The sequence below is a fragment of the Saimiri boliviensis genome, chromosome 4 (assembly GCF_048565385.1).
Source record: "Saimiri boliviensis isolate mSaiBol1 chromosome 4, mSaiBol1.pri, whole genome shotgun sequence".
Lineage (NCBI taxonomy): Eukaryota > Metazoa > Chordata > Mammalia > Primates > Cebidae > Saimiri > Saimiri boliviensis.
Window position 1 is genome coordinate 78,656,038 of NC_133452.1, and position 26,691 is coordinate 78,682,728.

Here is a 26,691-nt window from a genome sequence, read left to right on the forward strand (position 1 = left end):
CCTTTCCAGTAGAACTTCATTTAACTCTCCAAGAGCTTTTGTATATTATAAGAAATATGATTCAGACTTCCCTAAGTTGACAGAAAAGCATGAAATCTGTTTATAACAGATGTTCCCCATGATCCCCCAAACGTAAACATGTTTTCAAGACGATAGTGAGACAACCTGTTTACACAAGGAAGTACTTTAAAAAGCAAACAAAAAAGCATCACCCAGAGCAGTCATTGTGATCAAAGTGCTGTCAATTATTAGGGTGTAAAGGGAACTGATGACTCAACTTAGCACCACCGCGGTCTCCAGATTTCAGTTTCGTAACAGAGTTTCTTTTCAGGAATATTCTTAATTTACACACAAATCCGATTTTCTTTCTAAAATGTTTCTCGATTTTTGTCAAACCGAAATACCAGGATCTCTTCAAAAGATGACTCTGATAATCAGATGATGCTGCTATGAGCGCCACACGGACGTACTTTGCCATTGAGAGTGGGGTTGCTACTCCCTGGGATCTTGGTGCCCGGGAGGAGGGACAAGGTCTTCCATATAGCAACTCCTGGCTGTCTCTGCTCCTTCACCTCCCCAATTAGTCAGATGCAGCATAGAAACTCTCAGACTGCGTGGTGGTAGAAAATAACTTTCTAAATCAATCAAAGTGTGATATTTTGATCCTTTCACATGCCTAGGTATTCTGGGCAAGTGCATGCTCAAATCAGTGACTCATGGATCAAGATGCAAAGTTTTTAAACCTGAAGCAAAATATAGTCCGGTAAATATATATATATATACACATACATATATATATATACATATATATACATATATATATATACATATATATACATATATATATATATATATATATATATGTATGTATTGTGTTAAATTTAGCAGTTTTTGTGAAAATAACTACCAGTGCCCTTCAAAGTATTGTACATTGGGAGTCAGCCCTGAGTTGGAAAGTAGTAGGTTAGCAGAGGTGTCTACGTAAAAGCCCATAAGAAGTCTTAACTCTTAGGAAGTTACCTTTTTTTTTTTTTAAGACGAAGTTTTACTCTTATTGCCCAGGCTGCAGTGCAGTGGCATGATCTCGGATCACTGCAACCTCTACCTCCTGGTTCAAGTGATTTTCCTGCCTCAGCCTCTGGAGTAGCTCGGATTATAGGCGCCTGCCACCACACACAGCTAATTTTTTTGTATTTTTAGTAGAGACATTGTTTCACCATATTGGTTAGGCTGGTCTTGAATTTCCAGCCTCAGATGATCCGCCCCCCTCACCCTCCCAAAATGGGATTATACGTATGAACCACTGCACCTGGCCCAGGAAGGTACTTTGTTAAAGGTTCCTTCAAAAGTCCTTTAGAATGTGGTTTCCCATTGAAACAAACCTTTAGATTCCCTTCAAGAATGGGAAGGACAACCCTGTGGCATCCTCACTGAAAGATACCCCTTTAAACAGACTTTAGGGGTAGGCTGGAAACCTGACCTCTTTTTATAATACCACTTCTATAGAAATAGATTCATGTCTTACTATGTATCCTGCAGTCCCAGGAACTTTTCAAATCATCATATGGGCTCTTAGTGGCTGTGGGAATGCCAACAAGACTATAACCCAAAAGCAGGATCATTACCCAATACCACAGGAATGGGACAAATAATAGCATGAGCTCTTTATATTTATAGTAAAATTTAAGTCCTGGGTTTATGTGTCAGGATCTTCCTGTGATTCTGAATACTTAAAAATACTTGCTGCAATTCGTTAAAAGAAAAAATAAATCACACACACAAAAACTATTAGAATGAATAATAAACAAGATCATTAATTTTGTAGGATGAAAGTTCAATGTACAAAAATCAATTTCTGCATACTAGCAAGAAAAATGAAATTATAAAAATAATCTCAGTAGCATCGAAAATAATTAAATGTTCAGGAATAAATTTAAGAAAAGAAGTGCAAGATTTGAACACTAAAAACTACAGAACACTATAGAAAGAAATTAAGGAAATGTAAATAAATGGAAATATACCCAATGTTCATAGATCAGAAGACTTAAGATGGCAAAATTATCCAAACCACTCTATCTAGCCAACACAATCCCTATCAAATTGCAGCATTTTTGCAGAAATTGACAGGCTGAATTTAAAATTTATATGGAAATGCAAGGGACCCAGAATAGTTCAAACAATCTTGCAGAATAAGAACAAAACTGGAAGAGTCATACTTCCTTTTTTCAAAACATACTATATGACAGTGTAGTCTTGGATACAGTATAGCCATAGGATAGGCAATGGAATAGAATTCAAAGTTCAGAAATAAACTCTTAAACTTATGCTTAAAGTTTTCACCAAGGGTTCCAGGATAATTTGATGAGGAAAGAATAGTCTTTTCAACACATAGTGCCAGGACAACTGGATATTCACACACAAAAGGATGAAATTGGACTTCCGCTTTGCACCATATACAAAAATTAACTCAAAATGGATCAGAAAAATAAATATAAGCAAAAATTCTAAAACTCCTAGAAGAAATATGGAGATACATTTTTGTGACCCTGCATTAGGCAGTGGATTTTTAGATATAACACCACAAGCACAAAAGACGAAAGAAAAAATAGATAAATTGGACTTCATAAAATTAAAAACTTCATCCTTAAAGGAAACTATTAAGAAAGTGAAAAGATGGTCCACAGATGGGGGAAAATGCTTACAAATCGTGTATCTGACAAAGGATTTGTATCCAGAATAAATAGAGAATTCTTACAACTCAACACTCAAAAGACAACCCAGACAATTAAAATAGGGATTTCTCAGAAAAAGATATACAAATGGTCAATAAGTGAATGCGGAGATGTTCAGCATCATTAGTCATTAGGGAAATTCAAATAAAAATTATGATGAGTTACCGCTTTACCCCTGCTAGGATGGTTAAAGTCTAAAAGACAGTAGTAAATGTTGGTGAGGATGTAGAGAAATTGGAACCCTTATACATTGCTGATGGGATTGTCCTGCTACAGTCATTTTGAGAAACAGTTTAGCAGTTCCTCGAAATGTTAACTATAGAGTTACCATTTGTCCCGGTATATTGTTAGGGTTCTTCAGAGAATAGAACCAATAGAGGGGTGTGGGGGGTCGGGGGATGGATTTATTTTAAAGAATTGGCTTATATGATTGAGGAGATCGGCAAGTTCATAGTTTGCAGGGTAGGCCAGCAGGCTGTAGACTCAGAGTAGAGCTGATATTGCAGTTCGAGTCCAAAGAGAGTCTGCTGTCAGAATTCCTTCTTCTCAGGAGAGGTTGGCCTTTTTCTTAAGGCCTTCAACTGATTGGATGAGGCCCACCTATAGTCTGGAGAGTAATCTGCTTTATTCAGAGACTTCTGATGTAAATGTTAATCACATCTAAAAAATATCTTTGTAACAACATCCAAACATGTTTGACCAAATGTCTTGGTATGGTGGCCTAGCCAAGTTGACACATAAAACTAACATCACCCGTCGATTTCACTCACAGGTATATATCCAAGTAAATTGAAAACATATTTCCGAATATGTCTAACCATACATAAGTGTTCTTAGCATTAATCATAATCACTAAAAAGTAAAAACAATCCAAATATTCATCAACTGATAAATGGATAAACAGAATGTGGTATATGAATACAATTGATAATTATGCAGCCATAAAAATGAATGAAGTATTGACACTTGCTACATTTAGGGTGAACCCCGAAAATATGGTAAGTGAAAGAAGCCAGACACAAAGACCTCATAATATGTGATTCTATTTGTATGAAATGTGTAGACTAGGAAAACCCATAGAGACAGAAAGTAGATTGTTGGTTGCCCAGGGTTGAGGAGAAGAGGAAATGAAGAGTAACTGTGGTGGGTATAGGGTTTCTTTTGGAGATGATGGAAATGTTCTGATATTGGATAGTGGTGATGGTCGCACAACTCTGTGAATATACTAAAAACCACTGAATTGTATACTTTTAAGGTATGAATTTTATGATGTACTAAATATATCTCAATAAACCTGTTAAAAAATGTCTACAACTCCAAACATAAGTGTTCTTGGACACCTAATAGAAAGCAGCAGGAGTTGCTTCTAAAATGTAGAATATATGCTGAATCCCATATATGAAGAGTTAGAATGGAATGAAATGATCACCACCATTTTCTAGATACCTTCTGTGTCTCAGAAGTTGTGAACATATCAGCTTAGTCTTCCTTAAAAAACAAAAACAAACCAAAAAAGGTAGCTAGCTTTAGGGGCACACCCCTGTAGTCCCAGCTACTCAGGAGGGGCAGGAGGACCATTTGAGCCTAGGTGAGGATGCAGTGAGCTATGATCACGCCACTGTACCCCCCTGGATGACAGAGCAAGACTCTGTCTAAAAAAATAAAACTATATGTTGGCTTTATCATCCTTATTTGTTCATATCAGGAAACTGAGCCTTTGTTCAAATTTCTTGGCCAAAGTCAGCGACTGTGTTGGGATTAGACCTGGGTCTGTCTGACTTTGAGCTTATTCCCAATTCACGGCCCCACACTCCTCCTGGAGAAGAAACCCTGTCCCAGACTGAACACAGAGTGGCAGGACCTGCTACTTGGAGAGGCAGGCAAGTCTTCCCAAGAATGAACGTTTGAAGGCTGAAGGATGCGTTTGGAGATAAAGGAATTAAGGGCAAAGAGGAGGCTGTTACTTTATGATAGAAAACAAAACAGGTTTAATTTTTTTTTTTTAAGTGCCACAAGGACCAACAAGGAAAGTGACAGGAAGACAGAAGGGACCACAAGATCCAAGATGGCAAATTAAAAAGCAAAGCCTAGGAACACTGGTGTAGAGCCAGCAGGTCAGGGACCGGTAAGAGAAATGAATGTTTTCAGAGTAGCCAGCTGACTCGGGGAGAGGCCTAGCTATATTGACAGTCAGTTTGACCAGAAACCACGTCAGGATGCTCCTAAAGCTGAAACAAGTCGTTTCTCATCCAGAGACAAAAGTAACACCAGAAGAAGTTGCCCCAGATACTCCGTGGATCAGGATCCAGTATAGGGGCTTGTGGACAAAGTGAAATCTTGGAGTTCTTTTACGGGAGATTTTAACCTGTGGTGTATGGATTCATAGGGGACCTACATCGACTCCAAAGAGTCCTTGAACTCTTACTGTCGTGGAAATGTTTTGTGTCTATGCATCCTGTTCTAGGGAGAGAGTCTTCAGGTTTTTAAAGGATCTGTGTCAGAAAGAAGATATTTAAAAGTTATTTAAATGTTTCTCTTAAAGCGCTAGGCTAATTTTCTGGCTGTGTGGTAGATTGTGTTAAATGCTCTGGCACTCCTAATTTTTGGAATAAAAATGAATTCTTAGTGAATGATCTCACCGCCTGCAGTGCTGTCTGATTCTGTCCTGGCATTTGATAGGACTTGTTAGGGGATTAGGTAAGACAGGATGTTGGTACATTTGAGGTCATTAAACCAAGAAGGGAAGTGTGGGGAGAAAAGAAATCTTGCTAAATACATTGTGGAGCTGAACTAAAAGTTAAATTGCTAAGGGACGTCGTCTGTGCTCTGTGCCAAGACTTTAAAATGCTGTTTAGAAACAGACTAGAATGACGGAGACAGCTCCATCTAGATGCAGTGCATTGGTAAATGCCTGTCTTTCCAAGAAATACTATTTTATTTGTCCTTTTATGGAGGAGGTGTGGAAGGCTGTGATGTACTGGGTTGTATAACATTTTTATAAGCAGATACAACTAGTATAGATTCTAGAGAAACAACAAAAGCTACCTTTCACCTGGTGGCTGGCATCTCACAGTTCCCGTTTCATGACTAGGAAAATAATGAATATGTCACAGAGAACCTAATTTATATAAAAGGTGTCGTCAGCTGGAATGCATGCCCAAACGTTTATTTTCTACCTGTCTTTTTCTTTCTACTTCTTTTTTGCTGCTTTCACTCTTATTTTGGATTTACAGTTTTAGAAAATACTTACTTTAAAAATGTATTGGATGGATAGTAATGAAGGAAGTACAACAAAACAAATGTACTTTATGCCACTGAACTGTATACTTAAAAATGATTAAAATGGTAAATTTTATGTTTTGGATATTTTACCACAATTTTTTTTTAAAGTATATCGGCTAATACAGAAGGAAAACCCACTTACCCTTTGAGGCAAGAATTCCAAGTATGTTTATGTGGTAAATGCCAAGCCCTTTCCCACAAGATATATGAATATGTAAGTCATAGGGCAAAGTGTGTATGGGATAGAAGTACTCATTTAAGCACTGCATGGCCCCCACTCTGCCACTCACTGACTATGGGACCTGGCACCCTATATCCCAAAGCAAATGTTAAGCCCTCGATAAATGCTGCCGTTTTCTTCCTCCGTTCATTATTCACACATTGGTTTTTCACCAGTACAGTGAAACAGTGGAACTCAACGATCTCCAGGGTCCCTTTCAGCTCTCCTAACCCATAGTTCAAAGTTAGGAGTTTGAACTATTTTTTTAAAAAAATCTACCAGAACACTATGAAAATTCCATGGACAGATGTACGCCACGGGCTTCCCATGTGGACACACAGCAGCTTCTGCTGCTTCTGACTCTCTCTCCTCTGCTCCACATTCTTTCTTTTCCCCAGCCTGCCAAGAGTCATCCATGAGCTTGGACATGAGAAGAGAGGGCAGACGGGAGAAAGAAGTGAGGTGGCTCAGGACAGAAGGCTGGGAAAGAGCCTGGTATGCTGGTTATCAGGCTGGGTTAGGGATGTAGCAAGCCTGGAGTTGGCCCTGGCAGTACCACATGGTTTTGGGTATGGTGGAACTTAGAGCCATGGAGCCAGATTTCTCTGAAGGGTATGTGACCACAGGAGGAGTAAGCATGATTGATTTTTATACAAGGTGGATGGTGGTGGGAATCTACGTAGAGATTAGATCCAGGGAGAAAAGCTGAGTTCATCGTGGGAGGAAGAGCCTCTGTTGGGGAAGAGGAGGCTATGTCAGGAGGTGCAGCAGGAGAGACGGGCCAAAGACAGATGTATGTGCAGTCTCCAGGCAGGGTTTGAGTTGGGAGCAGATGAACTCTGTCCTAGGACTTGACAGCTGATGAAGGTAAGCAGATCCCCAAGGCAGTGTGTCTGCACTGGTCCCTCTATGTGTACCTGTCAATGCACTCTGCAAACACTTGGTCTTCATTCATGTATTAGTGTGTTCATTCATTCATCAAGTTTGTGCCAGGCACTTTTCCAAGTATCACGTATCAGTAGTGAACAAGAGAAGCTAGGTCCCTGCCACTGTGGCTCTTACGTGGACCTAGAGAGAAGACAGGTAATTATACTGTAAATAAACACGTGGATTTTGATTATCCCTTGATGGAAACAAGCAAGATGATGCGTAGCTGTTTGGGAGAGGACAGAGCATGTTAAGGACAGTGTCCCTGCAGAAGTGACGTATTTGAACTAGACCTAGTAAAGGAGAAGTAACCAGCATGGCTAAGGGTTGGCAGAGGGAATTCTAGGCAGAGAGATAAGCAAATGGCAAGGCCAGGCAAGGGCTTTGCATAATCAAGGAACAGAAATGACACTGAAGTATAACCAGTGAGAAATTACGCTTCATGAACTGTAACCATTTTAGCACTGAAAGCTAATCAACTCTTTATACAAATAGTTAAATTGCTGTGGGACCTGCAGGCTTGTCACTTTACTTTCATGTTTTACTGGCAGCACATGGGAAAGTGGTCATGTTTCCTTCTCAGAAGGATGTAGTCTTCCCACTTTGTAGAGGAAGGCAGTATTGTACAGGAAAGGAGGTAGCCTTGACAGGCTGGCTTGGATTCAGATCGCATGTTGTCCCGTCTCCAGCAGTGTGACCGTAAGCAAAGCACTTTGCCTCCCTGAGCCAGGGTTCTCTCATGTACCAGATAGGCTAATAACTGTAAAATTTCTAGCCCAGTTCCTAGCAAATAGATATTTTCAGTAAATGGAAACGGTGGTGGTGGTGGTGGTGCTGGTGGTGGTGGTAGAAATGGTGGTGGTGGTGGAGGAGATGATGATGATAGTGGTGGTGGTGGTGGAAATGATGATGGTGGTGGTGGTAGTAGAGATGATGATGATGGTGGTGGTGGTGGTGGTGGAAATGGTGGTGGTGGTGGTAGTAGAGATGATGATGGTGGTAGTGGTGGTGGAAATGTTGATGGTGGTGGTGGTAGAGATGATGGTGGTGATGATGTATTCATACTGGCTAGTATTCTAATTTTTATATATAAAATCTGCATAAATCCAATAATTATTTCAAATTATGTATTTTCAACACATTTCTTTCTCACTTTTTCTCTTTTCTGGCTTGTTCGTGGCAAGTAGTTCTGCTTGCACCATCCTTTTTAAATAGAAAATCTGATTAACTTTTTGCTGTATTTGGGACCTTAAACACCTTGAATATCAAATAAGTACATTTTCTACCTGTAGTTCTTTAACTAGAATAACATGGTCCCAGAACCTGAAATGTTGAAGTGGAAAGTTTCAGAGTTGTATAATCTCAATTAATTTTCCCCATCCTGTCTGAAATAACTGCATCTCCCTCTCCCCTTCTTTCTCTGTTGCAGCAAAAAAAGCACATTTTCTTTTATCACCTTTCTGTGCCAGTAAACAAAACACAAAAGCACATGAGATCTTTGGTTCAAAGGTGTTCTGCCCTATACAACTGTCCATTTAAATTGTTTGAAAGAGAAGAGTTTTTTAAAAATAAAAATAAAAACTTCATCTCTGAATTTCCAAAAAAATTAACATCAATTAACCCCTTTCTTTTTTAACCCCCTCAGCCATAAAATGGTATGTGACTACTCCATTTAGTGTTTCTGAATATAAATAAGGACTTCAGGGCCGCTTCCAACATGTTTGTTACCAAAGCTGTCATCAGATTTTCAGCAACATTTTTATATAGCCTAGAACCAGCTGAACATTTAAGATTTGACCTTTTTTAAAAGAAGATAATGGTCTCTAAATGCAATTGCTGTTTTTGGAACTAAGTTTTGAAGTCTCATTTTGTTTTCTGACATTATAGTAAATTTTCTACTCAATCCAGAGGCAAAAGTAATTGTGTGTGTGTGTGTGTGTGTGTGTGTGGTTGTGGAAGAATCACTTATTAGCCCTAAAAATCAATAGTCTGACTTTGGCCAGGGGTACCAGAAGTGGCATTGTGAAACTCTAAAGGTTGGCTGACTGGTGTCATTCCCATTGGGATGCTGAACATGATCCCATTGAGATGCTGAACATGATCCCATTGGGATGCTGAGCAAAATCAGGTTGTTTTATTTAGTAGATTTTTCACCTCAGGTGATAATACTAATACAGTGGGGAAAATTAGCTTAAAAACTCTGTATCCTAACCTGCTGTGTCCTGTCCTTGTAGTTTAGGCAAACCCGGATTCAGGTTCAAATGAGAGTATAAACCAGTTCTGAATACCATGTTTTGTGTCTTTTGTATCACTCCAGATCCCAATAAGGTAGGAAGAGGTGATTAGGATAGGAGAGAATTGACAACAGTAGGACATTGGGAGCAATATTGGAAATCAGATCATTTAAACCACTTTTGTGTTTCTTTGTGTTGTTGGTATTAGATTTGTAATGTGAATAAAAATACTTTCACCTATCGTTTCCTGGGGAAAGGCAAATGGGGCTTTGCTCATCAAATCCTATTAAAGCCACTTAGAAAATCTTACCTAAGAGTTGAGTTGGAATAAAGAATGAAATCAGCCTTACTTATACAAGAAGTGCCTTCTACAAAACCTGATCATTTCACAACTAATTGGTATAAATGTTCCCTTGCCCACTGTTTGCAGCTGGAGACCCACTTGTACTTTTTGTATGGCTGTAGCTGTAATTGAATACCATTTACTTTTCTTAAGAATGCAGGTTCCTCTGACTTTTCTTTTTAAGTAAGTTTAAGATTATGCAAGAGGTAATTACTTACAGATAATTTCCCATATCTGGGATATGTTACTTGTAAGAGAATGAATAGTAAGTAACCATTCAGATACCTCTTTTTAAACTTTCCCCCAACTTCTCTAACAGTAAATATGAAGAAATGAAAAAGCAGTGCTTTCATGCTTAGTGTAGCATTACCATATCTCCTCACCCACCTTTTCCTAAGAGCAGTCTGGTGAGCCACTTCAAGATTTTGTGAGGTCTTCGGAGATCAATTTAGCCGCAAAATGCCACAAGTCAGGAAGTGTCCATGCTACTCTTATTCACCATTGTTTTTGAGACACCTAAACATTGCCCAGCACCTAGGAGAAGGGCAGTGAATACCTGTTGAAGGACTATGTTGGATATTATCCTGAGGGATTCTGGGGTCTGAAATAGGTCCAAGAAAACTAGTATGTGAAGCCACCTAGGGCTGTACTGTCCAGTCAGATAACCACTAATGATATGTGGCTATTTAAATTTAAATTGATTAAAGTTAAAAATTCAGTTCCTCATTCTCACTAGGTACATTTCAAATGCTCAGTATCCTCATGTGGCGAGTAGCTGCCATGTTGGATGGCAGAGATAGTGAATATTTCCATCATCACAGAAAGTTGTGTTAGATAGTGCTAGTAGAATAGCATTAGTAGAGGCCTAAGTTAGTGTCTTTTTAAATTAAAATTCCCATGTGACCCTAATGTGCACTCATAATACCAAAAATAGCCTTCTTACACATCTCCCCCCATACTGTAGGAACTTAACCAAGCAAGGTGGTTGGCCCTCAGTGGTGGCTGTCTCTTTGAGATTGACAGACAAACAACAGTAAAACTGTTAGCAAGACTGACAGCTGCTATACACTTACTTGGCTATACCAGTTGTTAAAGTTGTAAAGTATCTGTACCAGTTAATAAAGACCTGCTGGTTTAAGCTTCTCTGGTACTTTCTTCCAGTGCCCAAGAGGCCTTAGCCATTCCTTTAGGATTTCCCAACCTCCGCGCAGTCCAGCAAAATTAGTTAATGTCTGTCTCATCTCTGGGAGTTGATGGATGCTCAAGGACTCTGCACCAGCACTGCAGGCCTCAGATTGGTGGATGCTACCTTTGGCTTCATGGTTCCTTGGCCTCCAGGAGGGATTACTTCCTAAGGCACTCCCATCACTTCCATAGCCACGTCCTACATCACAGATCCATTGGCTTCAAGAAGACCTTAAAGTCATTTCATCCAACCCCTTCATTTTACTGAAGAAATCAAATCTTGGAGTCAGGCAGCTAGTTTGTAGCCAATTAAGAAATAAAACTCAGATCTTCTAACTTGGTGCTTTTTTTGTTACATCTTCTTGTATTCTTTTCCCAGACAATGAAATGTCAATTAATATCTTTATGTCTCACAAAGTTGTTTCTTTAAAAAAAAAAAAGGGCCGGGCGCGGTGGCTCAAGCCTGTAATCCTAGCACTTTGGGAGGCCGAGGTGGGTGGATCACCAGGTCAAGAGATCGAGACCATCCTGGTCAACATAGTGAAACCCCGTCTCTACTAAAAATACAAAAAATTAGCTGGGCATGGTGGCACATGCCTGTAATCCCAGCTACTCAGGAGGCTGAGGCAGGAGAATTGCCTGAACCCAGGAGGTGGAGGTTGCGGTGAGCCGAGATTGCGCCATTGCACTCCAGCCTGGGTAACGAGCAAAACTCCGTCTCAAAAAAAAAAAAAAAAAAAAAAAAAAAAAAAAAAAAAAGATATTTTATGTATGTCTTCTAATCTGCAAAAAAAAAGCACTCTGTATACATTGTCATGTGATCCCTGTGAGAGGTAGTAGGCTCCGAGGCAGTGAGTGGGGTGCCCAGCATGACAAAGCTACTGTGAGTGGGAAAGTCTGTGTCACTGGGGCTTGGAAAACTATAAACTCTTTTGTAAATGTAAGATAATATATCATGTGGTATTACTTGCTTTTAGTTTGTGGTGTTTTGCAGTTCAGGATTTGGTGACATTGAAAGTAAAACTTTGTTCAAGTGCAAATGATATGTGTGTGTGTGTGTGTGTGTGTGTGTGTGTGTATATATATATATGTATGTATATATGTATATATATATATATATATATATATATATATATATATATATATATTACTTTGACAGTGTGCCAGTGGCACAGACTTTGGTTCAGCATTGAAACAGAAATGGGTTGCTTCAAAGTATATTTTTAAAATGAGAGAACCCAAATTTGTAATTAGCTTTACATGATAGTTGTATAGTTTGAGTATCCAAGGAGAGTCTGGTAATCATTTGTGTTATTAATGGTGGTTTGTTTTTTGTATTTCCCCTGAAGTAATTAGGCCCTTTGGAAGAAACAAAGGGTACTCTTTGAGGAGTTATTTGTTCTATTATCATTTTATTTTTGACACCCTGTAGTTCTGGCATGCTTAAAAACTTAGTCATATACCTGAATGTGGCAAAGAAGAATCATTTATAAGATATTCGACCCACTTTGACACCAAATTATCAAGAAAATGATGCTTAAATTATGAAGTAAAGCCACAGGGAAGGAAATGGTCCACTTCTCTTTGGTCTTTTGATCATTCTGACAGAAACAATCCTTATTTTTAGATAATATTGTTAGGAAAGATCAATTTAATTCACTCCCAAAATAAGATTGAAATTTTTTGCACCCCCTGTTTCTCAAACCATAACCATCTTACAGTATTAGTGGATGCAGAAATTGAATTTATACATAAGTGAAAGAGTGAGGTTATTTCATTGAATATAACAAAGATCACTTCAATTTGCTTTTATTAGCATATGATTTGTGGCATTCTCAATACCAATTATCCTGTAAGGTTAAATATACATAAAGGGGAAAGAGAAAGATTAGAAAAAGCTATAAATCTAAAGGAACCTGGGACTGTAAGACCTGCTTTAGCATTCCTAATTCATAGCCACATTTGGGAAGAATGTGTTTGTATGTTTTTTTTTTTCAAGTGTTTATTTTATCTATGTCTTCAGGTCTTTCTCCATGTCTAACTTGTTTTGTGTTCCATAACACTTTTATTTCACACCTCTGTATTGTGCTCAAAGAGCTGTAGCCTTCCCCATCTCAATATAGGACGTTCAAAGGCTTTACTCTTGTCTAGAATTTTCTCAGATTTTCTTTGCTTCGTTTAGATGTTATAGATGGTACTGACAAAAGAGTGGAAAGATCAAGTTTGTGATTTATAGCTAGACTTGGAGTCAGCACGGTAATGAGACCCTAGGTTTGGACAGATCTTTGAAATTCTGAAGCTCAAATTTCTACAAACTTATTGGGGAATAAGGAGGACGACTAAATGAGCACATACTTTCAAACTTGCCAGCCACCAGTTTTGATACCAGTGCACTTGGTGTTAAATGAAGTAATACTATACACAAGGATCTGGCATTGGAGTGGACACACTGTTAGCATGCATGAGGGTTAGTCATTAATATTAGGTAGTCTGATTGGATTTTGTCTTTGCATCTTTTTGTGCTTTCTGGCGCCATTCTGAGGAACAGCAGAATGTCCAAGAAAGAAAAATAGCAGAAGAAAGGGAAATACAAAGGCCTCACTACTCTAGAAGCTGAATTATCAGCACATAAGTAATCAGTGGTTTTTCTTCTCATGACGATATGTGAATTATTTCTGAACTCTCTCACATGCTTTTCCATGTGAAGACCCCATGGACAAGTTGCAGCTCCCCCACTGTCCACATCTAACTCAGTCTGGCCTAATAAGGGTCATTTGATGGTAAACTTACATTAACTCCATATGTCTCTTGTTATGTGAAAAACAGCACGTGGTTTACTATCTTCTGTGTAAGGAAAACAAAAATAAAATCTCTTACATTTGATCATCATTGATTAGAATTTTGTTAAGTTGCGTAAGGACCAAGTGTATTTTTTCTGTCTATGATAAGGTTGGTAATTAAATTAACCAGGCATTCATGCTGCTGGAAAGAATATAAATTGGTGCAACCTTTCTAGAAAGTCAAGGCCCTCAAAGTTTATGCCCTTTCATGCAATAATTCCTTTTCTAGGAAACTGCATAAGAAAGTGTTCAGAAATTTAGGCAATCTGATATTCAGATATGTCCCTTAAAGTGTTATTAACAGTAACAAAGAAAAAATCTGCAATTCCAAAAATGATGGAAATAGTTAAATACATAAAATGTATTTCTATCAGGTATAATACACATGAACATTAAAAAGCACGTTTTGAATAATTTTAATAACTTGGGGAAATGCTCATATTTATATAACTCAAATTCTATTTCAGAATTGAATGAAAAAGTAGAAACAATACTCTGAATATGTGCATATATCTGAAAAGAATATTGGTTCATAATCCCTTATCTCCAATTCTAAATCCAAAAGTTTTCAGAAATCAAAGAGGGTTTGGTTTTGTTTTGTTTTAGTAACTTCTTTGGTAGGAAAACTTGGCCTGAACTGATATGAAGTTCTGTTTTACCCCCACTTAATAAGAATAAGCATCTATTTTTGTGCAGAAATATTTAATATTATGGGGTGCTGCTCCATACCATCACAAGATAATAATGTAATAAATGATAGCTGCATCATAATACTCTCAAAATCCAAAAAATTCTGAATTCTGAAACATATCTGGCTCCAAGAGTTTCAGTGAAGGAGTTTCGGACCCATACAACAAAACATCATTAGTGATTTATTGGTGTCAAGGTTACCACTGATCTTTATTTTTTTCCTTTATTTTTTCCGTATGTTGCAAATGTTCTACAGTAAGCATGTATTAAGTTACCTGGAAAAATAAATGCTAATTTTAAAACTAAACACGTTTGAGGCATCAGAGAATCATCTCATTTCAATCAGAATCCCTAAATTAATCATTTGCTTCCTGAATCTCTTCTATTTACAATGGCCACATGAGTCTTTTAAACCAAGGTGTTCTCATTTGCTGACAGAAAATATGAGAGGAAATAGAGAAAGTGACATCACTGGACATGGACCTGTCTCCCAGGCTGCATTTGGATTCAGGAGAACCCCTAGTGAAGGCTGTTCACCTAAAGAAGATATCTCAAGGAATAGGGCTTCCACCCAGGTGTTCATACTACAGGCTATGGTGTCGTATTTTGTTCATGAGGGTTGGTCAAGAGGCCCATAGCCAGAGGCACAGACAGTTGTGTGAGGTCATAACAAGCAGAAGCAGGTATGGCAAGATAGCAGGAGGGAAAAGGAAGGCAACATTCACATGCACACTTTAGTCTGCTAATGGACAACTTTTTCTGCCCAATTAGGTGGACACTCACTGACCTGTCACAAGGTTGACCCACAGAGCTTTGGGGTTCATGTCTGAATGGATTACCGGAGCCTTCTCATCTCTCCCTTCGCCCAGTTCCCTGCATCCTAAGACTCGAAGCCAGCACAGGACCTGGAAAAATTACATGTAAGTTTTGACTAAGGTTTCTTTTCCTTAACTAAATAATGATAAATATTTTCTTAAGTGATAGTAACAAATAGCCCAAGCACACATGAATTACTTTTCTTTTAATAAAGGAGCTGTAGAGTTATCATTGAGCAAAGGAGCAAAGGTTGGAATCTGTATATTGGTGGTTCCTTAACTCAGTGGCTCTTAAATTTCAGCTTGAATCAGAATCACCTGGAGGGCTTGTTAAAGTACAGCTTGCTGGGCCTCATGCCCAAATTTCTGATTCAGTAGATCTGGTGCAGACTAGGAATTTGCTTTTCTAACAAGTTTCCAAGTGATGCTAATGCAGCTGGTCCAGGGACCCCAATTTGAGAATTACTGCTTTAACTCATATGCCTGAAAGGATGAAAATGGTAGAAAACTGTATATACTTGAGTAATATCGTTAAATTTAGGAATTTAATGCTTTGCTTAATACATTGACTTGTGTCTCAGAAGAGAGTTTTAAGGTTCACTTAGCACCTTCACATTTGGAAGTCCAGCCCAGTAGGTGCCATTATTCCATGCCAGCTTTACTCCTGGGCTGCTAGTACCAGTCATTCTTTGCCCCTGGTTTTCAACAAGTGTGACTGATAGTGCTATTATTAGGCTAAAACAACAGCTACAGTACTTTTGCAGGTGTGCTGATCATGCTTTTAGACACACTCAGAAGAGAAAATCTTTTTTCCCCTGGGTTGGGAAATAAGTTGTTCCCTTTCAGAGTGAGTCATCATAGCATTATCCGTCCCCTCACACACTTAAATGTGACTTGATTTATAAAACTTGTGGGGCAGAAAGACAAACATCACATGTTCTCACTTACTTGTGGGATCTAACAATCAAAGCAGTTGAACTCCTGGACATAAAGAGTAGAAGGGTAGCTACCACAGGCCAGGAAGGGTAGTGGGGGTTGGAGGCAGGGCATGGAAGTGGGATGGTTAATAGTTACAAAAAAAAAAATAGAATGAATATGACCTACTGTTTGATAATGCAATAGAGTGACTGTAGTCAATAACTATAAATAATAACTTAATTTTACATTTTAAAAAGAATGTAATGAGATTGTAACTCAAAGGGTACATGCTTGAAGGGATGGATACCCCATTCTCCATAATGTGCTTATTTCATATTTCTTGCCTCTGTCAAAACATCTCATGTACCCTACAAATATATACACCTACTTACTGTGTACCCACAGAAGTTAAAAATAAGAAAACAAAATACACATGGGAAGGGAAGCATACCTCCAATGAATAACCTAAGCCAGCATGTCCAGGTTTTGTGAGATTTTAAGTTCTCAAGACTGACAAACTTTGCAAATCATTATGTCGTGGTGTTAGCTTTCAGACAGGCCCATTCCCTAACTGCTAAGAACAAGAACAATTTATTCCATGTTAATCAAAAAAAGTAGAAGAGTTTGAGTAAACAAATGCACACTTGGACACATGTCAGCCTACATACCAATGTACCTGTGTGCCTGTGAAAGATATATGCATTGTATATTTCTGAGCTTTGATTGTAGGAATTTTAAACAGCATTTTTTCTTTTGTTTCATTGAGTCAAGGTGAGTGTAAAAATAATATGAGTGATACTGTCCGGGAAACATTTGAGAAATTTCTGGGCATTTTAAATCTGTGGATAAGCACTGCAATTTATATCATTTTACTTGGATATGGTAAATGTTATCATTCAAAGTAGCACTTAGGATTCACAGTAGTCTTTTTATAACTCTGGAATTGAGAATAATCACTGTTAATAAAACAGTTGACAAGCAAATATGTAATGAAAGAACAAATGTATTGCTTCAACATTAATAGAGTCAAAAATCCTGGAGATAGACTTAAATGCACAGTAGGTCTATGTTAAAGTGTTTAAAATAAAACCCACAATATCAGAAATAAGACAAAAAGCAGTAAGTATTAAAAGATCTATAATGGAATTAACCCGGAGTGCCTTCTGGGGGCAGCCCAAGGGATAATGGGGCTGGGATTAGGGCTGACAGTTGTGAGTGATGTAATTGTTACTACTCCAGCCTCAAAAATACACTATTTCCAGCAAGCACTAATTATCCTGCACAACATTCCTGGAAAGAAGGTGATCAGTTTATGAGGCATCTTCACTATAAAGTGAAAGGAGGAGATTGGATCAAATGCCCCTTAGTGCCCTCTCCTGCTCTGCCACTCTGTGGATCTCTGCATTTACACATCCAGGGTTCCTGTGGGATAGCCTTTGCTGTCAGTCAGTTTCCTGTCTACAGGTCAGGGAGGAAAGAAGCTATTGGGACTCCTTAAGTGAATCAGGGCTTCAGGCTCCTGCTGGATCTTGCAGGACCTGCCTGGATCACTCCCCAAATCTTTGGACAGAGCATTTAGTCACAGAGTGAGTAGGGTATCTATAAAACTGAATCTGTGGGGCGGGGGAGACAGGAGGGTATGTGGAAAACTTGTGTACTTTTTACTCAGTGTTACTGTGAACCTAAAACTGCTCTTTAAAATAAAGTTTATTAATTTAAAAAATTAAATATTAACAATATGACAATTCCTCAAAAAAAAAAAATTAAACAGGAATGTCAAATGATCCAGCAAATTCCACATCTGAGTATATACCAAAAGAAGTGAAAGTAGGGATTTGAGTAGATGGATGTATGTACACCCATGTTCATAGCAGCATATTTCACAGTAGCCAAAAGTGGAAGCAACCCAGGTGTCCATCAACAGATGAATGGATAAACAAAATGTATATATTAATACATACAATGGAATATTATTCAACCTTTAAAAAGATATGACACATGCTACCATGTGGAGGAACCCTGAAGATGCTAAGTGAAATAAGCCAAACACAAAAAGGCAAATATTAAATATCCTTTTATATGCGATACCCAGAACTGTCAGATTTACAGAGTCAGAGGGGGGAATGGTGGTTGCCAGGAAATAGGAGAATGGAAACATTAAAAGTTGTTGTTCAGTGGATACTAAGTATCAGTTTGGAAAGATTGGAGAGTTCTGGAGATGAATGATGATGATAGTTGCACAACAATGTAACTGTATTTGATGCCACTGAAATGCACACTTAAAAATGGGTACAATAGTAAATTTTATGTTGTATATATTTTACTATAATTTTTTGAAACTTTCCTTCCAAGAGTGCTGTGCAGAATCACTAGCTAGTGCCTGATAGGGATGCTACAGTTTTTGAGGGTACAGGAAGAACAGATCATTATGTCCCTCACACCTCCCTCATCCCTGTTACCCTTTGGGCAGCCTTTAGAAGACAACAAAGGTAAGGGATCCACTGAAGTGTGCTTCAGTCCCAGGAAGGAGTTTCCTATCAGAGTACGGGCACAATTGTCAGAAGCCATCAAGGGAATTTGCCTTAAACAACTGTGGTCTCTACCAAAATGCCATTTACACATGTAGAAGACCTGTTTCACTGGGGAGAAGGAAAGCATGAGCTACCCATGCTCCAGCATTGGGACTGCTCCAGTTCCTCCAGATGGGTGTTCATAAACCAGTCTACTCACAGAGCACTAGTATGGGGAGAGTCCTGGAGCTATGTGCCTGACTGTGGCTCCTGAAGGGTCTTAATCAGCGGAGGTGGACATGTAGGCAGTAACCAGGGAATGCAGACTTGCCATAGATTCAAGTGCAGTAGAAAATGAAAGCTTTGAGAGGAAATCCACAGAGGGTCGTTCTCCAGCTGTAAGGCCTATGATTATTATGATGCCTGTTTTACATTCTCCAAGTGAAGCAGGATTTATCGCCTTATCACCAAATCTCTGTCCTTATGGGTATTATTGTACCCATAAGTCACAGACAGATTAGTGAGTGACCCATAGGCCTGTGAAGAACACACAGGATGGAATTCACTTGGTTAGTCCATTGTGCCCTACTGTTTTTGGCTTTTGCCTTTTATTCTACGTTTCTAGAAATTTGGCCTTGAAGAACAATCAACAGTTTTATAAGGCCCAGTAGCCATACTTTATTAGGTCTTCTTCACTGCCTTTATGTCCTTACCCTAGGGCTGACCAGCAATTAGAGTTCTTACAGAGCTGTACCTAAGGATACACGGTTTCAAAAAGCTCAGAAACTGCTGTCCTAAATTATCCTACTTTCTCCTTAAGATACCAGTGTGTATGTATGTATATATATATATATAGTCTATTACAGAGGCCCTATAGCAGAACCATTATATATAATTTGGCTTAAGGAAAAGGTGTAACTGTAAAGAGGTAAAATGAATTTGTTAAAGTACAATATATATAAATTAGTCCACTCATTCTTACGCCAGACTTTCCAAACAGGCTTAGAAAGAAAATCCTCATGCTTTTCATTTAGGTATTGGAAAACAGGGCAAAGGAAAAGAGGTTTCTGAATCAGTTGCCATGGGGAGCTGCTGAGATACCAAATATAAATATATAGATAGATAGATAGATAGATAGATAGATAGATAGATAGATACTGGAATTAAAGTTTTTTATAGAAAAGAAAATTCAGGTCAGCAAGTCTAAGGGAGAGGAAAGTAAGAACTTACTCATTTTTGACATCCACCCTAAGTTTGAGTTGAAAGGGCATGGATATGGAATCTAATCAAACTAAATTCCACCCCATGAGATGAGTTAATGGACCATAATTTTTGATAGACACACTGATACAGATTTTCCCTGGAGAAGACCATCAAACCAGCAGCCACCTAGACAAAATGACATAAGATAACGAAGACCAAAGACAGACCCTAGCAGGATCTCCTCGTCTCCTTGTGTCATCATTCCCAGGAATCAGATGTGCCTGGTTCCAGACATTAATTTTGTGTTTACTGATGGCTTTGCTGCCTGGGTCCCAGCTAGCCAGAACCCTGAATTAGCTAACCTTCTTTGTACTTCCCCACCCCCTTCCCATCCCTCCCACACACCCCACCCTACCGCACACACCACACTTCCCTTTTTCAGTGATGAAGAAAACAAGATAGCTTTGGTTTTGAGTCAAGGTGGGGTGTAAACCCTGGAGGATACTTGTAGCTGATGACACTGACCTGCTGAATCATTGAGAATAGTTAGATGTTTTACAAAGAGGAAAAGAAACTGCTTTGGAAAACCTTCAACAAAAAGCATTTTCTAATTGTCAAGTTACCAGAAAATCAAAATAATAAAAACAGTCTTGTCCTCAAATAGTCTAATCAGCTGAGGTTTTGGTGTACCTATTTCCATGCTTTAATAATAATCTAAAAATGTTGACAAACTGGAAAAGATTCCATTCATTTTTATTATTCTTGAGAAACTGTGCAAGTTTTGGCTTTTACCACCTTTCCAGTGACAGAGGTTAAATGTTAAATGTTCTGTTTTATGTTAAGCAGCCTGAAAGTTGTGATATTACTTGTTTTAAAACTAATATATGATTTATGAACCTGTGTCTATAGCTCCTATAGTCATTGGGAACCAATGGCATACTTTTGAAGCCAATTCTGTTTCTTTTTTTAAAAAAGAACCTATGATATGATTATTTGTAGCATTCCATTTCAGATTCAAATTATGTTCACTCAAGAGATCATTGAAATTAATTTTCATTCTCTGCTAATGGTACAGAGAGGAGTGATGTTGCCAGCATGGTTATATACATTAATATATAAATCAAAAATTTCAAATGGTAATTCCCTGTGAGTCGTGAGTCTCCAAATAAACTAATCTATGTTTTATTATAAAGCTGCCTACTCAGTGACATCACTTGTAGCATAAATGGTTTATCAGTTTAATAGTTTCCAATCTGTTGAATTTTAAGAAATGGTTTGTGTGCTCTTTTTTGGATGCACCTGTCACTAGTGAAATGACACCTCTCTCTCAGCTCTGATTTAACCCAAGGCATTGCAGCATGTTTTTCCAAGGATGTCCCATTAGATAGATCTTGTAAAAGTGTGGTGCCTGCAGCCTTGTGGCAGCTGAAAGGTGCACGACAGTGTGTCATGAGGAGGAAAAGCACTTCTGCTCTTCTGCCCTAGAATAGTATTTACCAAGCTTTGCAGGATAGCAAGATTTTTAGATAGAGTCCTTGCAGTGCTTAACTAGAAGCTATAATCTGTTGTCTTTAGCAGATTTTTCCTGTGTTCTTGCCTTATTTGTCATTCAGATTAGTATGCTGGTTCCTTGATATCTTGACAGTAAGTGTCAGAAATTTATTGATGAAATGTTCTTAATTTCTAGACAGAACCAGAATCAGAAAGTAATTGCTTCCTTTTATCTAAACAGAAGTAGCTTTGTTAGCTTTCCTTATATCAGAGTGATACATTTATTCTGCATCATTTATAAAATAACAAAATTGAATAAAAACCTATAATCTGGCTGCCCTATATAACCTACCTGTTAACTCATACTTTGTGTATTTTTCCAGACTTTTTTCATCTGATTAATTCCAAATTTACAAGCAGTACTCTGGACTGATTACATCCTACAAGCTGGTGGCACTTAGGAATGATGACTTTAAATATCATCTTATAGGACAGTGATCTCCTTGTCGCTTATTTTTCTCCCTTCTAATTATATTAATCAGCTCTTATAAGGACAGACACCTGTGTGGACTCACCAGTATCTTTATCAGGTGGAAATTCCTATCAGCCAGTGTTTTCATTTCTACCTTCCGTCAATTAAAATGATACTGAGTGGCCCTGCAAGATCTTAGTGGGCCTCTGGAGTCATGTACAAAGTGGTTTTGGTATTAGGTCAACTGATTGTTCTGATGATTTAAAAATTAGTAATCACTGTACTGTAAGGCGGTTTGCCAGAAATGGGAAAGGTTGAGTTAGCTAGATCCTCCCATTCCCCAATCACAATCCAAACAATGTGGACTCCAATCAAATTCTGATTTTATAATTTTGGTCACAAAATTTAATTCAAATATGTGCCTTCTTGTGCTGTGAACAGAGTTTTTCTTTAACTTTGCATTCTTTATCCCCCTTCAAAGATGCATCTCTTCAGATTTCTGTGGTGTGATTTTATAGCTCCTTGAGGTGTGCTGACATCTCTGTGCTTTGAATTTGGAGAGTACTAGGCCTTTGTATTAGGACTAATCCTAACACTAGGTCAAGGTTAGGAAAGGCTTTGAGCACTGAAAGAAAACCAAGGTAAAATTTAAGGAATTATTAAAGGAGTCATCTGAGAAATGTTACAGAATTGTCATCCACAAACCTAATGTCAGTAGAATAGGAAGTATTTATTAAGCAGCTCCTGGAAGAGATTTTGTTTGTTTAAAAAGAAAAAGCCTGTCTTTGACATTGGTTATATCTACGTCTGATCATCCCCTGTACAGGACTCTTAAGTTCCTTGAAAGCAGTGACTTTGAGAGCATCCCTTCATGTCCTCTGTGTCCTTGCATCTAATAGGGACTCAGTGTGTATTGAATTGATATTTCTGTGGCTCTTCTGTGACAGATGAATGAACGTGCTCAATTCAGGTAACTACAGTTGACCTTCTTCCTACAGCAGTTGAAGGGTGCTTGGATAGCAGCCATGATTGTGTTGAATGCCCCGGTTGGGTACAGGTGTGGGGAAGTGGTATACAGTACTTTGATCCTCCCTTGGAGAAGGAGATGCTAATGTGGATAATGAGAATTTGGTTATCTTTAGTTTCAATTTGGCCGCCCTCCTTCACTAAGTCACAGTGCTCACTTGTTTAGTGATGGGCATGTCATTTAAGCCTGAGACTGTCCCTCGGACTGTTTATGACATTGGATCTGAATTTCCCATTACATAAACATTCAGCATTTGTCAATATACATTCAAGAACACGCTAAAAGTTAGTTGGCTTTGTAGTTGACATTGAGATTAACTTTCTCTAACCTAAACCAGTGAAAACTAAAATGCTCCTCACCACATAAAAGTTTTGCTTTCGCTGCGTTCAGACCCCTCCTACCTTGTCACAGCACAGTCATTTGGAGTCTGATTTGGGGGCGGTGTGGTTGTCTCAGTGGCGTATGACCCACTTTGTGTAATACTTAATTGCCTGTGTTTTTACAACACAAGTCAGAAGTTCTGACGATAGTGGACTATCACCCAAAAAAGATTTTCTGAGACATCTCATCAGAGCTGCTCGAGTACCGCGCATCAACTGAAGACCGTGTTAGCTCTGCAGGGTGTGTGCTAACTACCAGACGATGACAGAACATTTCCTCTAGTTTCTGGATAATGAGCAGGCACACAGGTAAAGATGCCATTCTCAGAGTTGACTCCTTTTGTTTCCTAATGATTTGATGATTTTGTTGAACTCGACTTTTAAATAGTAATTGCTACCTGCATATGTTTGCTGATGTGGTTTGCAGAGGGCTCAGAGGAACAAGTATTTTAATTGGTATCCTGAGACTGTAGTAACTTTTTTATTAAATGTCTGAAAAGATGACAATTAAAAATAGACTCTCATCTCATCTTCTTTCTGCCCCTAGCAAACATCCTCTTCATCAATTTTGTTTTTATTATTTGTCATCAAGATGGTTATTTCTAAATATCAGATGCTTCAACCCACAGTGATATTCATGTGTGAATTAATGCTTGATAAGCCTCAGCCTATCAAGTGGGAAAGTGTGGTTAAGGCATACAGAAAGAAAAAATGTGCAGAAGGAAAGGGGAAGCAAGGGGATACTGTGCCTTGGTAAGCGTGGTTCCACTGCAGACTAAAAGCAAATACAAGACAAGTGCCATTGACTTAAGTTTGTCGAAATCACTCCTCACAGCCTGCTCTGTTTTAGAAATGTTTATGTTTCTGATGCCACTTTTGTTAATTTGAAGAACTTTTAAAATACCATCATTGTTTCAAAACCAAATGTAGAAGATGTGGATCATCTTTCTGAACTTGCAGGCAAGTTTTTGGGTACATTTCTTTGCGGGAGATTGGCCGAGATGTGGTTCATGGCAGGGTGGTGCCTGTGCCTTGCGGATCATGCTGTCTGTACACTGAATGACATACCAACTTAGAGACTTTGAAAATGCCCATTGGTAAGTCAACACTGTTTTCCCTGAAAGTCCTGAGACAGAAAAAAAAAAATGAAAGTACAAACACTAACTGGAAAAAATGTCACACATTTTAGCCACTTTGCATCCCTTGTGTTAGGACGAACCCTGGGCTGGGTTTTTTACGTTTGTGAAGTTGTGTGGTAGGTGGGGCAGTGTGGGTGGCCCAGAAAAAGTAGCGGTTAGAATAAGATTTTCCATTTATTGCCCTTTGTGCCTGGCTAAAAATAAGAGTCATACAAATCAGAATATGTAGTGCAAGCAGAATCACTCTGTTAATTCTGATGACTGGTTTGCCCACATCTTTGCATCTGTCTGGTAAGTGGTATATTGGGAAATAATTTGTCTCTGTTTAAATAGCAAAAGGCAACCAAGTTTTTGTATTGTTTGTCTACATGCGATAGTTTATCAGCACTTTTCCCTTCTGAGGGAAGAAAGATCCACCTCATACATAAACAAATTGTATTGATGGAAGGAAGAAAGAAGCATGAAACCCTTGAATCTTTTTAAAAAGGCATTGCCTTATTTGAAATGCAGTTTTACAATATCCATCTTCTAGGCCACTTGTTAGAAAGTTCATTCTTATAAACTGATAGCACAGTAAGGCAAGGATACCTTAATGGTATTGCCCTAGAGACTGGAAAACTGTGTGTGTTTGGACTGGGGAGGGAGAAGGGACGAGGATGAGCGCACCCCTGCCCTGTAGTACCTTCTGTAGACAGAGATGTTGGAGGGACAGTTAACCAAGTAAAAACTCCCCTGCATATCTGGCTGCTGAGTCGACTGCAACCACAGTAAGTGATAATGGTGTTCGTTTGTGGCTAGACGAAGCACCAAAGAGAGGCGGCGCCAGCATTCACAGGGAAATTTGTACCTTCGCGATCCCAGCGATGGTGCTGTCCCGTTCCACTGACTGAGTGGCTGTGGCATTTCCAAAGAATGAGAATGTCTGCAAGTGCTCTGAGCCTTTCAGTTTAATGCACTTTATGAAATGGATGAGTCAAGAGGGCAGTCATTCCAGAAGACCCTGAAAAATGAAGACTACAAATCACATTCCTCTGTGGCATCTCCAACTGTGGCAGACAGTGTGGCCCAGTGGTTACCATGAGTGGAGAGCTTTGGGAGAAAAAAAGACTCTGGATCAAATCTTAGCTTAGCTACTTGTTGACCTTGATCTGTTAACCTCTCCTAGGCCTGGGTGTCTTTATTGGAAAATGGGAACAGAAATAGTACTGCCTACCTGAATGAGATGGTGGTTGTGAGGATTCAGTGAGATGACATACATAAAGCATAAAGCTAGCACTCCACAAGGTGATGTTGGGGTTGTTGTCATTTGTGCAGTTGCATCATGTGTTGGAGAATTTTAGAGCATTTGGGAGTTCTCCTCTATTCTGATAATAAAATTTTGTAATTAAATGGACAAAAGATCCACCTCTGGTTCAATGTTTCAGAAGAATACAGGCATTTATGGGGTGGTTTGGTTCTTCTTAGGTAACTAATGCCATCTGGGGGATTTTTTTTTATTTTGCCCTTAAGTTAGTACAATGTAAGCCTCTCTTTTCTTTTAAGATTAGTGCTGTGTTGAGCATGTGTCAGTAATTTTTACCTTCTCCCTATGTTTTTTGTTTAACCATGGATTTTCATTTCTAACATCTGTGCATGTTAATTGTAGTACCTGCTAGTGTACATTATGAAAGAGAGTGCTAATGTTGTAATCAAGTAAGGCTTTAAATATTTCAGATGGAAATGGGCAAATCTTCAGGAGCAATTAGCTTCCATGGTGGTATAATTCCCCACAGAAAATATTACATCTGTTATAATTCTGGTTACTGATCAATCTTACAGATTGACCAGATGCAGACAGGCAGAAAACAATTGCTGTTGCTTTTATTTTTATTTATTATTCTTTGCAAATTATTTTCTGTTTAATACAATGTATATCTGTCCTTCTAGAGTCCTTTTCCACCCACCAGAGTTTTGTATTATAAAGTATATTGTATATTTCACAATACAGAGTCATAATTGTGGACATAACTTTTTTGTTAGCCTTCAGGATTAGATGCGAAGAGTTCAACTCATAGTCTCCCTTCAGCCTCCTCCAATACTTTCTTACAATGCTGTTTCTTCATTTATCAAAGTTAAAGAGAAGTCATGACTGTACCTTAACTTTGCCTTATCTGAGACCTGGCAAGAATTGATGAATTAGACCTATCTGCTAAGGAATTAAAATATGGGACACATACAAAAACAGTGGTGGCTTACTTTTCTCAACTGCTGGCATTTTGCTGGGTTTTTTTTTAATCCTCTTCG

General features: G+C 38.5%; 1 protein-coding gene across 2 annotated transcripts in view; it reads left to right on the top strand.

Moving 5' to 3' along the window:
* The window catches only part of BACH2 (BTB domain and CNC homolog 2), a 357,156-nt gene that overhangs the window by 182,637 nt on the left and 147,828 nt on the right, over window positions 1-26,691 (top strand). The window contains exon 3 of one of the 2 annotated variants that reach the window (XM_074397694.1): window positions 15,225-23,578. The gene's annotated coding sequence lies outside the window, so the exon portion shown is untranslated. The remainder of the gene's footprint in view (window positions 1-15,224; window positions 23,579-26,691) is intronic. The other variant, XM_074397693.1, reaches the window with a different exon arrangement.